The sequence below is a fragment of the Sinocyclocheilus grahami genome, unplaced genomic scaffold (assembly GCF_001515645.1).
Source record: "Sinocyclocheilus grahami isolate Dianchi unplaced genomic scaffold, SAMN03320097.WGS_v1.1 scaffold262.1, whole genome shotgun sequence".
Lineage (NCBI taxonomy): Eukaryota > Metazoa > Chordata > Actinopteri > Cypriniformes > Cyprinidae > Sinocyclocheilus > Sinocyclocheilus grahami.
In genome coordinates this window covers 180,357-191,373 of record NW_015505441.1, presented here as the reverse complement: position 1 = coordinate 191,373, position 11,017 = coordinate 180,357, and positions in this window count along the sequence as shown.

The window sequence follows — 11,017 nt, the reverse complement described above, 5'->3', positions numbered from 1 at the left end:
TTTTTTTTTATTGGTCTTATGAAGTATTCTAATTTGTTGAGATAGTGAATTGGTGGGTTTTTGTTAAATGTGAGCCAAAATCATTACAATTAAAAGAACCAAAGACTTAAACTACTTCAGTCTGTGTGCACTGAATTTATTTAATACACGAGTTTCACAATTTGAGTTGAATTACTGAAATAAATGAACTTTTCCATGACATTCTAATTTATTGAGATGCACCTGTATGTAATCCAACATACCAAGCTATAGGTGGAAAGATATTGAACTTTGAATAATGAATGATTCCCCAATTCAGGCAGCATTAGCACATACAAACTTGGGAAGATTTAGATGAGGTGCAAAACTCATGGATTAAAGTCAAATTAAAAATCTGGAATATGATAAAAGAAGAATATAGACTGGATCATAAGTAAATAATAAATAATTTAACAGTGTGCCGATCCTGAATTCAAACCAAATAGAATGGATTATAGATTCAAATCTTGGGTCTCAAAAGGTATAACAACATGACAGAGATATAGCTACACCTGTTTTGAAATAAGTGCTGTTGTTTATGTTGCTACACCAAAATAAAGAATAAAAAACAGGTTGTGTTTTAGAGTATTTCTATTGCTTTAAACAGTCTAACATCTACAGTTTTGTTGAGATTGCACAGTAGGCCGGTACTGTTACTTCGGAACTGATGATCAATGACAATTTGCTAACATTTTCTTTGAAATACAGATTTCATTTTAAATTACAGCAACTAAAGTAAACAGCATCTAAGTACATTAGAATATCACTAGCTTATCTCTAGAAAGGTCAATGTATTGAGGGCCTATTGATCTCTGACGAGTGACAAAACGCTGTGTGATAAGCATCATTTTGAGGTTCCATTAAATAATCAATGTAGTTTAAAAAAAAAAAAAGACTTTTTTCTCTTTTTTGGCACATGCCCTGTGGACTTCAGAAGGTCAGTATTTGTTAGTTCATTGGCAGAGTGGTTAATCAATCAATACAACACTTGGCTGGGAATGTTGGCAACTACACACAAAAAAAGATTCTGCTGTTTCAGTAGCTGGCTAAATCCGCCATGTAATGACGACAGGAGCACAAATTGTTAAATCTTATTTCTGATGAAGAAATCCTCAGTTGGACCCTGACGTGAGATTACTTCTTTTCTTCAGTCTCTTACTCACTCTCACTTATAGTGGAAGAAGAAAAACTTTCTGGGAAGAGGCTATATGGTTTGTGCAGTAAAACGTTTGATTCATTATGTACAGTATATGGTTTAATAGCAGTGAGAGACCGCTGAAGGGCTATAAAGGCCATTAACAGAGGGCAAACCATTGCTAAGTGGCTTTTTCAGTGGTGTGACTGTGATATGTCATGGACAAGAGATCAGGGCTACGGGTACGGGATACCAGAAGTAATTTCATTATGGAAAAGAGTTTGCCTTCATGTTGCAGGCACCAGCACTTTGTAACGGTGGTGGCACCCAGGTAACCAGGTTTAGTAAAAAAATAATAATAATTTTACCAACTCAAAATGTTCGGGCGCCAGACAGGAATAAGCCTGTCAAAAGTAGATAAACCCAGATAGCTGTTCAAAACCACCCATTACATACAAAATCCCACCAACCGAGAATATAATGCAAAGCAGGAAATAACTTCTCAGGGGAAAATAGTTTTCAGTTCAGTTGCACGTATGTATTTTTCACAAGAGAGAAAAAAAACAAAAAACAAAGAATTAGTTCACACGAAGGTGAACATACATTACACATCCATCAGTCAAAAAACAAACTATACAATAAATTGGTAGTATTGCGAGACTCCAGTCTAACTCTGCATTCACCTCAGCAGTTTCGATAGTCCGTGCTCAGTTACAATTCAAAACCGATAAAAAAGGAGGGAAGAAAACAAAGGAATACAAACAAGATTAATTCCAGTCGCCCAGACCATTCGACGAATTAATATCTTAAGATGGAAAAGAAAATACTCACATAAGGGAGTTGTACGGTACGGTATGTGCGGGCGAATGTGGTATGGGTGAACTTTGGGTGAGTGCTTATGTGTGTTACGGGAAGCCATGAGCCATCCGACCGGCCACTCATGAACTTGGGGAAACAGTTTTTTTTTCAAACAGCGGAGGTGGATTTTCTCCAAGGAAAAGGCATCCAGGTAAAGACACTTCCCTGCCGCTCCTGAAACCTCACCCGCCTCTGCGCTGGTCCTGCCGCTCGGATAATGATCTCTTTAAAACCCTCCGGCGCTCGCTCCAGCATTACAGAGTGCGTAAGTGTGCGCTCCGCTGAACCCGGTAAACTTTCACTCTAGACACTCGCGACTTTTTCCTTCTCCACTCTCCACTAACCCGCCAACCTTTGATTCTGTTCCACTACATATATATATAGCCACATCACTTCCTTCCCAAATTAGGCTCCCGTTCCTATTCGCTGGCGGTCAGGACAATTGTTTTGGTTTCATTTTCCCAGTTACGCCTTTTCCCGTTCCCCCCCAGGAAAAAACAACCCATGGTTGTTAAAAGAGGATAGTGAGCTTAAAATCCTAGAAACTCTTCATCTTCACTGAGGGATTCCTGGAAGATTTCAAGGAGTTTCTGTTTTTCTTGGGTGTCTATCTCTTCTGCAGTGGGGAAACAGGGTTTCAAATTGCACACGTGGACAGTGCGGGCATCTTCCCCAGTGGCATCCACTGCTACCCTGTAGTTCAACGGACCCAATTTCATAATCACCCGGTAAGGTCCTTTCCACTTTGGTGCTAGTTTGGCACTGAAGTGGTGAAATGCACTTGACTGGGGAAAATTTCTTACCCATACCCGGTCTTTCTCTTTAAATGAACTCTCCCTTCTCTTTTTGTTGTAGCTTCTAAGTTTGGCTTTTTGGCTTTTTCTGCAGCACTCTTTTGCCCTTGATTGCAACTGAGATAAATGTTCAACAGTGTCATAAGAGGGCGCATCAGGAGAGAGATTTTGGCCGTGCAGCACCTTGTCCATTGGTCCTTGTAATTTCCTTCCCAGGTGGAGTTCGGCTGGGGACATTCCAATGGTTTCCTGTACAGCTGAATTGATGGCAAACCTTAGCTCTGGCAGGTACTGGTCCCATTTTTTGTGGTTATCCTCAACATATGCTGCAATCATTTGCTTTAAGGTATGGTTTATTCGTTCCGTCATGTTGGTTTGGGGATGATATGCTGTTGTTGTTTTCGGAATTAATCTCCATTTTGTACATATCTCTTTGAATACAGCTGAAACAAACTGCGTACCTTGGTCAGACAGAATGAAATCAGGAACCCCCCACCGGGTGAGAATTTCCTTCCTGAGAAGAGATGTCACAGTCTGTGCCGTGGCTTTCCGTATAGGAAACAATTCAACCCAACGTGAAAAGTAGTCTACGAAAACTAGAAGATATTCATGTTGGCAAATGCTGTGGGGCAGAGGTCCCATGATGTCTACTCCTAGCATTTCATTGGGTCGTGAGGTGGTGACTTGTTGAAGTTTTCCAGCAGGCTTTTGATTTTCACTTTTTACTGTCTGACTTTTTTTTATCTCTTGACATGCTGTTTCATGTCTATCCACATTCCTCGCCAGAAGGCGACATTATGCAGCCTCTTGAAAGTTTTGTAGATCCCTACATGACCACTCAAGGGATGCGAATGATAATGCTGTAGGATGGTGGGGATTAAGCTTCTGGGAATGTACACTCGGAAGTGTACTTGGCCACTGGGCATGTGAGTCTTGTGATATAATTTATCTTCAATTACATCAAATTGGGCTTTCATAAGATTACCATCTTTTGCCAATTCTTGAAATATTTGTGCAATCTCAGTATCTTTATGTTGTTCTTCCCAGATGACAGCTGCAGTAACTGGAAGTTCTGGGGCTTCTTTCTGGGTGGAGTAAAGACTGCATTCAGGTCTGGAGTGCATCCGTGAAAGAGCATCAGGAGCCATGTTGAGTTTTCCTTTGCGGTATTCAACCACAAAATCAAATTTCTGCAGACGGAGAGCCCATCGAACCAGTCGGCTGGTAGTCTTGGTGGAATTCATCACCCACTGTAAGGCTGAATGGTCAGTAACAATGGTAAATAGTTTGGGTTCAAGAAAATGTTGCCATTTTTCCAATGCCCAAACTACTGCCAAACATTCCTTTTCGGTCACAGAATAATTGGTTTCTGCTTTGTTTAAGGTCCTACTTCCATATGTGATTACCTCCTCTCGGCCGCTGTCTTTCCTTTGGGTCAAGATGGCGCCCAGTCCGGTGTCGCTGGCATCAGTATAGACCACAAATAATCGTTGCAGCTCAGGATGACCTAGTATGGGAGGAGAGACTAGATAGGCTTTCAGCTGGTCAAAGGCGTTTTGACATTGAGTTGACCACTGAAAGGAGTGTCCATTTTTCTTCAGGGCATTGATAGGCTCGGCTATTTGAGAGAAGTTTGGCACAAACCTGTGGTACCATCCAAGTCCCAGAAACCGTTAAGGTCCTACTTCCATATGCGATTACCTCCTCTCGGCCGCTGTCTTTCCTTTGGGTCAAGATGGCACCCAGTCCGGTGTCGCTGGCATCAGTATAGACCACAAATAATCGTTGCAGCTCAGGATGACCTAGAATGGGAGGAGAGACTAGATAGGCTTTCAGCTGGTCAAAGGCGTTTTGACATTGAGTTGACCACTGAAAGGAGTGTCCTTTTTTCTTCAGGGCATTGATAGGCTCAGCTATTTGAGAGAAGTTTGGCACAAACCTGTGGTACCATCCAGCAAGCCCCAGAAACCGCTGAACTTCTTTCAGGTTGCTGGGCACAGGGTAAGAATGTATGGCTTCAACTTTACTTGGGTCTGCTGAAATGCCTTTAATGTTCACCACATGACCAAGAAATGTCAGTTCCTCAAGACAGAATTTGCTTTTTTTCAGATTGATGGTTAAACCAGTGGTTTGTAATCGGGTAAGAACAGTTTGGAGATCCTGGAAATGCTGGTTCAGAGATGATGAGTATATAATAATATCATCAATATATACAAAGCATATATTTCCTCTCAATTCTCCAAGGACAGTTTCCATCAGCTTCTGAAAGGTTGCGGCAGCATTTTGCAATCCAAAAGGCATTACATTAAACTGGTACAACCCAGAGGAAGCATTGATAGGCTCAGCTATTTGAGAGAAGTTTGGCACAAACCTGTGGTACCATCCAGCAAGCCCCAAAAACCACTGAACTTCTTTCAGGTTGCTGGGCACAGGGTAAGAATGTATGGCTTCAACTTTACTTGGGTCTGCTGAAATGCCTTTAATGTTCACCACATGACCAAGAAATGTCAGTTCCTCAAGACAGAATTAGCTTTTTTTCAGATTGATGGTTAAACCAGCGGTTTGTAATCAAGAACAGTTTAGAGATCCTGGAAATGCTGGTTCAGAGATGATGAGTATATAATAATATCGTCAATATATACAAAGCATATATTTCCTCTCAATTCTCCAAGGACAGTTTCCATCAGCCTCTGAAAGGTTGCGGGAGCATTTTTCAATCCAAAAGGCATTACATTAAACTAGTACTACCGGGAGGAAGTGATAAAGGCGGTCTAAGACTTGCTCTCAGGGTCCATTGTTACCTGCCAGTAACCACTGTTCAAATCAATAGTGGAAAAGATGACTGCTCCTGAGAGAGACTCTAAGATCTCTGTGATGTTGGACAAAGGATATGCATCTCTCTCAGTGACGGCATTTACCTTACGGTAATCGACGCAGAATCTTAAGTTCCCATCCTTTTTTGGGACTAAAACCACAGGTGAGGCCCAGGCAGAGTAAGATGGTTCTACTATACCATTTTCCATAATTTCCTTTAATTGTTCTTTTACAACCGCTTGCTTTTCCGGAGTCAATCGATATGGACGTTGCTTTATGGGTACTGGGTGAGTGGTGTAAATACAATGTTGGAGAACAGTTGTCCTTCCAAGCTGAAGAGTGCAGACTTTTAGGTTGGATTGTAGTAGGTGAAGTAATTGTTGCTTCCCTTCCAGCGTTAAGTGAGCTTCTGTGACAGCCTTCTCTATCCAGGTCTGGTCATCCCTGTAGGTTGATGGTTGTGATGCTGATGGTGTAACTTGTAATGGAGGAATAGAGCGGAGTAGTGAAAGTGACTGGTTTGAGCGTTGGGTTTGTGGGTTCTTTTTCAGATGTTGGGGTCTTTCATTGGGAACGCTGGCATGTCCGGGTTGAAAAGGATACTCGTCACAGAGTTTTGACTTGAATGCATATTTTTGGTCAGCTACATTTATCTGTAGACTGCTGGAAAAGATGAAGTCCAGGCCCAAGACTACGGAGTAAGCCAGGGCTTTGGAGGTGAGAATGGCAGCCTGAGTGGGAAAGTCTTTGTTGTGAAGTGTGATCTGAACATCTGTCCATCCTAAAGGCACTTCGGCTTCTCCATTGGCCAAATAGAGTGGGCCAAAAGTCCAGGGATGGAGGTTGGCCAGGGAATCAATTTCCTTCCACAAGCTCTCATGGAGAAGAGTATAACTTGCTCCAGTATCCACGATGGCTTTTCCTCTCCAAGCTCCAATAGAAACGGGTACAACTAGCTGTTGAGGTATGGCAACATGCTTAGATGCAGACTTGCTGAATGACTTTGAAGGAGGTGTAATAGACAGAGCCGTGTTAGACGGTGGTACTCCTTGACTCTTTTTCTCCCTGTGTTCTAGTTCGGACTCGCTCTGCCAGCTCATCTTCATAGTCCTCAGAGAGGAAGGATGAGAGGAAAGCCGTTTCAAACTCGTTCCAAGTGGGAATAGAAGATCGCACAACTTCCCACCAGTCACGTGCTGTGCCGTATAGGACAGTGCGGAAGGTAGCCAAGATGTCAGCATCAGCCAGGGGATGTAAAGCCAAAAAGTCTTGACAGCGAGTTAAATACAACAGTGGATCAGCATCATCTCAGGGTCTTCCAAATGTGGGGAAAGACAACTTCAAATGATCACTTTTAACAGCTGGTGTAGGGGGCAATATGGGTGCTGCTTCATGTGGTGGAGATGAAGATGGGACGGTGTGGTGAGATGGTAAGGGAGCATCACAATTACACAACAAACAGAATTCACAATGTCACATTCTTTTCCACAAGCGCTTTTGCAAGAAAAACAGTTCAAAATTCACATAAAGACAATCATCCAAGTGGTTGTTTCCCCTTTTCTTTTCTCTTTCTTCAATTCAAAACTTTTTTTTTTTATATATGGATATAGTTCAGGGTCCCTGTTCGGCCGCCATTTCTGTAACGGTGGTGGCACCCAGGTAACCAGGTTTAGTAAAAAAAAATAATTTTACCAACTCAAAATGTTCGGGCGCCAGACAGGAATAAGCCTGTCAAAAGTAGTTAAACCCAGATAGCCGTTCAAAACCACCCATTACATACAAAATCCCACCAGCCGAGAATATAATGCAAAGCAGGAAATAACTTCTCAGGGGAAAATAGTTTTCAGTTCAGTTGAACGTATGTATTTTTCACAAGAGAGAAAAAAACAAAAAACAAAGAATTACTTCCCACGAAGGTGAACATGCATTACACATCCATCAGTCAAAAAACAAACTATACAATAAATTGGTAGTATTGCGAGACTCCAGTCTAACTCTGCATTCACCTCAGCAGTTTCGATAGTCCGTGCTCAGTTACAATTCAAAACCGATAAAAAAGGAGGGAAGAAAACAAAGGAATACAAACAAGATTAATTCCAGTCGCCCAGACCATTCGACGAATTAATATCTTAAGATGGAAAAGAAAATACTCACATAAGGGAGTTGTACGGTACGGTATGTGCGGGCGAATGTGGTGTGGGTGAACTTTGGGTGAGTGCTGATGTGTGTTACGGGAAGCCATGAGCCATCCGACCGGCCACTCATGAACTTGGGGAAACAGTTTTTTTCAAACAGCGGAGGTGGATTTTCTCCAAGGAAAAGGCATCCAGGTAAAGACACTTCCCTGCCGCTCCTGAAACCTCACCCGCCTCTGCGCTGGTCCTGCCGCTCGGATAATGATATCTTTAAAACCCTCCGGCGCTCGCTCCAGCATTACAGAGTGCGTAAGTGTGCGCTCCGCTGAACCCGGTAAACTTTCACTCTAGACACTCGCGACTTCTTCACTCTCCACTAACCCGCCATCCTTTGATTCTGTTCCACTACATATATATATATATATATATATAGCCACATCACTTCCTTCCCAAATTAGGCTCCCGTTCCTATTCGCTGGTGGTCAGGACAATTGTTTTGGTTTCATTTTCCCAGTTACGCCTTTTCCCGTTCCGCCACAACTTTGATTGGCAGCAAACATACAGTATGTAGACAGTATAGATTTGACAGTAGTGTCGAGTACAAACTACTGTTAGGAAATATCATAGTAAGGAAAAATCTGAGAAAACGTACTGTACTTCTAGGCCTGTGATGTCTTATGTGAAATTGGTATTTCAGCTGTGAGAATTTACAAGGTATGCTAAAATTCAAAATATTAAAAAAGAAATACAAACAGATCATTACATACAGTAAATAGGGGGATACAAAAAAAACATGTTCAGATTCAATCAAGTGAGAAAATAACAGATTATATAGTACTTAGTGCTTAATACTTAGTGCCAAGTGCTTAATCTATAGACTGAAGGTAAAACACTTAAGAATAACAAAATCATTCTTTTAAATTGAATGTGTTGTCCTTATATAATACTCAGTCCTAATATGGGAAATGTATTTATGAAAATTGTTCATTGCTGCATGTTACTGTAACTATCAAAATGCAATCATTTATTTGGAGGTAGTGGGAGGAGGTTATAAAACATCAGGTTTATCAAATAAAATAATTAATAATGCCTGCTTATTGGCCTAGTTAGTCATTTTTATATTATAGTACCATTTACAATAGTGAACTTGTGACTAATTCTAACCAATCTAATCCATTTAATATATTTTCCTGGAGCAGCTTACACATTGTTAGCCCTGTTGTTAACATTCAAAGTGTGAAATGTAGTCACTGAAGTAGAAAATATTTCATTGTGATGTCCAGTAACAGTAACATTCTGTAATGACAAAGAGAGGGGACAGGAGAAAATAAACAAACAAATACACACAGTATAAATAACTCAATGGGAACAAGAATGAGGCTAAACTGCTACAATTGTTTGTGTACGTGTTGCAGTTCATGGCTTTGTTGACACATTTCCAATAATGCTCATGTCTATAATTAAAGCTCTTCCCACTGTGATGCAGGAGAAGAGGTCTAATCCATAATTAGCTCACCAAGTAAAGCAAATGCATTCTCATACAATTAAAGTAAGTGAGAGAGCGATAGAAAAAAAAAGGAAAGCAAACACACAACATTCATAGTGGCCCCCTGTGTGAGCTTTCTCATTAAGAACTCAAACTGCTTCACTGGCTGCTATTTACTGGAATTGAATTTTCTTTGATTGGAGTTTGCCATTCTTGACACTCAGAAACAACAACACACGAAGGATGTGTTGGGGCGTGCTGAACCGAGAAAACTAATAAACTGTATAATTAAAGAAATTAAGTGTTGCATGGAGAGAACTGAATAGTGACTTCTCAGGGCGTCTGTTCGTTAGCTAATTGTGCTGTGGCTTCTGAATGGATCACTAACCAAAGCAGCCAAAGGGTGGCACTAGAGACCCATTACCTCGGAGTCTCAGCCATGCTCTTCTTCAGGGTGAGGAATAAGATGCTTTTCTGCTGGAGGTCAAGAGGAGTGGAGAGGTGGCCAACGTATACATGTATCCCCTTGTGTTTTGTTGCCATCTCAGAAATAGGACCACTGACAAACATACTCAAGAATGTGATATTCTCAAATACAAGATATATGTATTAAACATATTCTCAAATAGAAGATATATGTATTAGAAATACATCAGTTTTTTTCTGTGTGTAACAGATATTGGAAATAGTATCAGAGAGAGATTCTGTATTTTATTCTTCTTGTGTCGCACTTACCAGTGTTATCCAAATGAAGTAACATGGAAGATGAATCTGGTTAATTTTTTATTTTTTTAAGATTTATTTTTGGCATTTTGCCTTTGAGACAGGACAGTGTAATGACAGGAAGCGGAGTGGGAGAGAGAGAGAGGGGGCAGGATCAGGAAAGGTCCACGAGTCAGGATTCGAACTCGGGACACCTGTAGCACAACAACGCTGTATGTCGGCATGCTGCCTACAAGGATATTGTTGCCGACATAATCTGGTTGATTTTGATGGATTATTGTAACATTTATATATACATCTATTTCTATAAATACCTATATATATGTGTATATTTATTACACATCTCTCTGGAATACTTGATTTTGATTGGTCAGTTGTGACATATTACTAATATTCATCTATGGGAATACTGAAACGGTTGCTATTTTCTCTCTCTTGATTAATATAAACACAACTGCCGCCATCTTGCGGCTCTGTTTTTGCAGTGTTCACTAGCAGTTTATTTTTTTACTTGAAGGAAGCTTGCTTCAGGAAAATATAGTCTATCTATCTATCTATCTATCTATCTATCTGTCTCTCTCTCTCTCTCTCTCTCTCTCTCTATCTCTCTGTCTCAGTCTGGAACGGCATTGACTGACTGGCGCTTGTTTTCTTTAAAGGGGTCCTATTATGCTTTTTCACTTTTTTAATTTTAGTCAGTGTATAGTGTGTATGTTTGGGCATAAAAAAGATCTAGAAAGTTACAAATCTCCAAGTCCACTCCAAAGGGAGATATTTCGTTTTTTAAAAATCCCTTTTCAAGAACTACAACCAACGGCTCGTTTGGACTACAGCGTTTGTTTTCTGGGCTTTTTGATATCACAAAGCGGCTCATTGGAATATCATTACAAATAATTCCCGCCTACAGAAATTTGAATGGTTGGGGGATGGGGAGGGGCGAGGTTGTGGTTAGAACGCTTGGTTGAGTGAGTGCATCAGACGAGACAACGAAGAAGTGCTGCTGCAGAGTTTGTGCATCAGAGAAAACGAAGAAGAAGAGCTGCTGTGCTGTAGC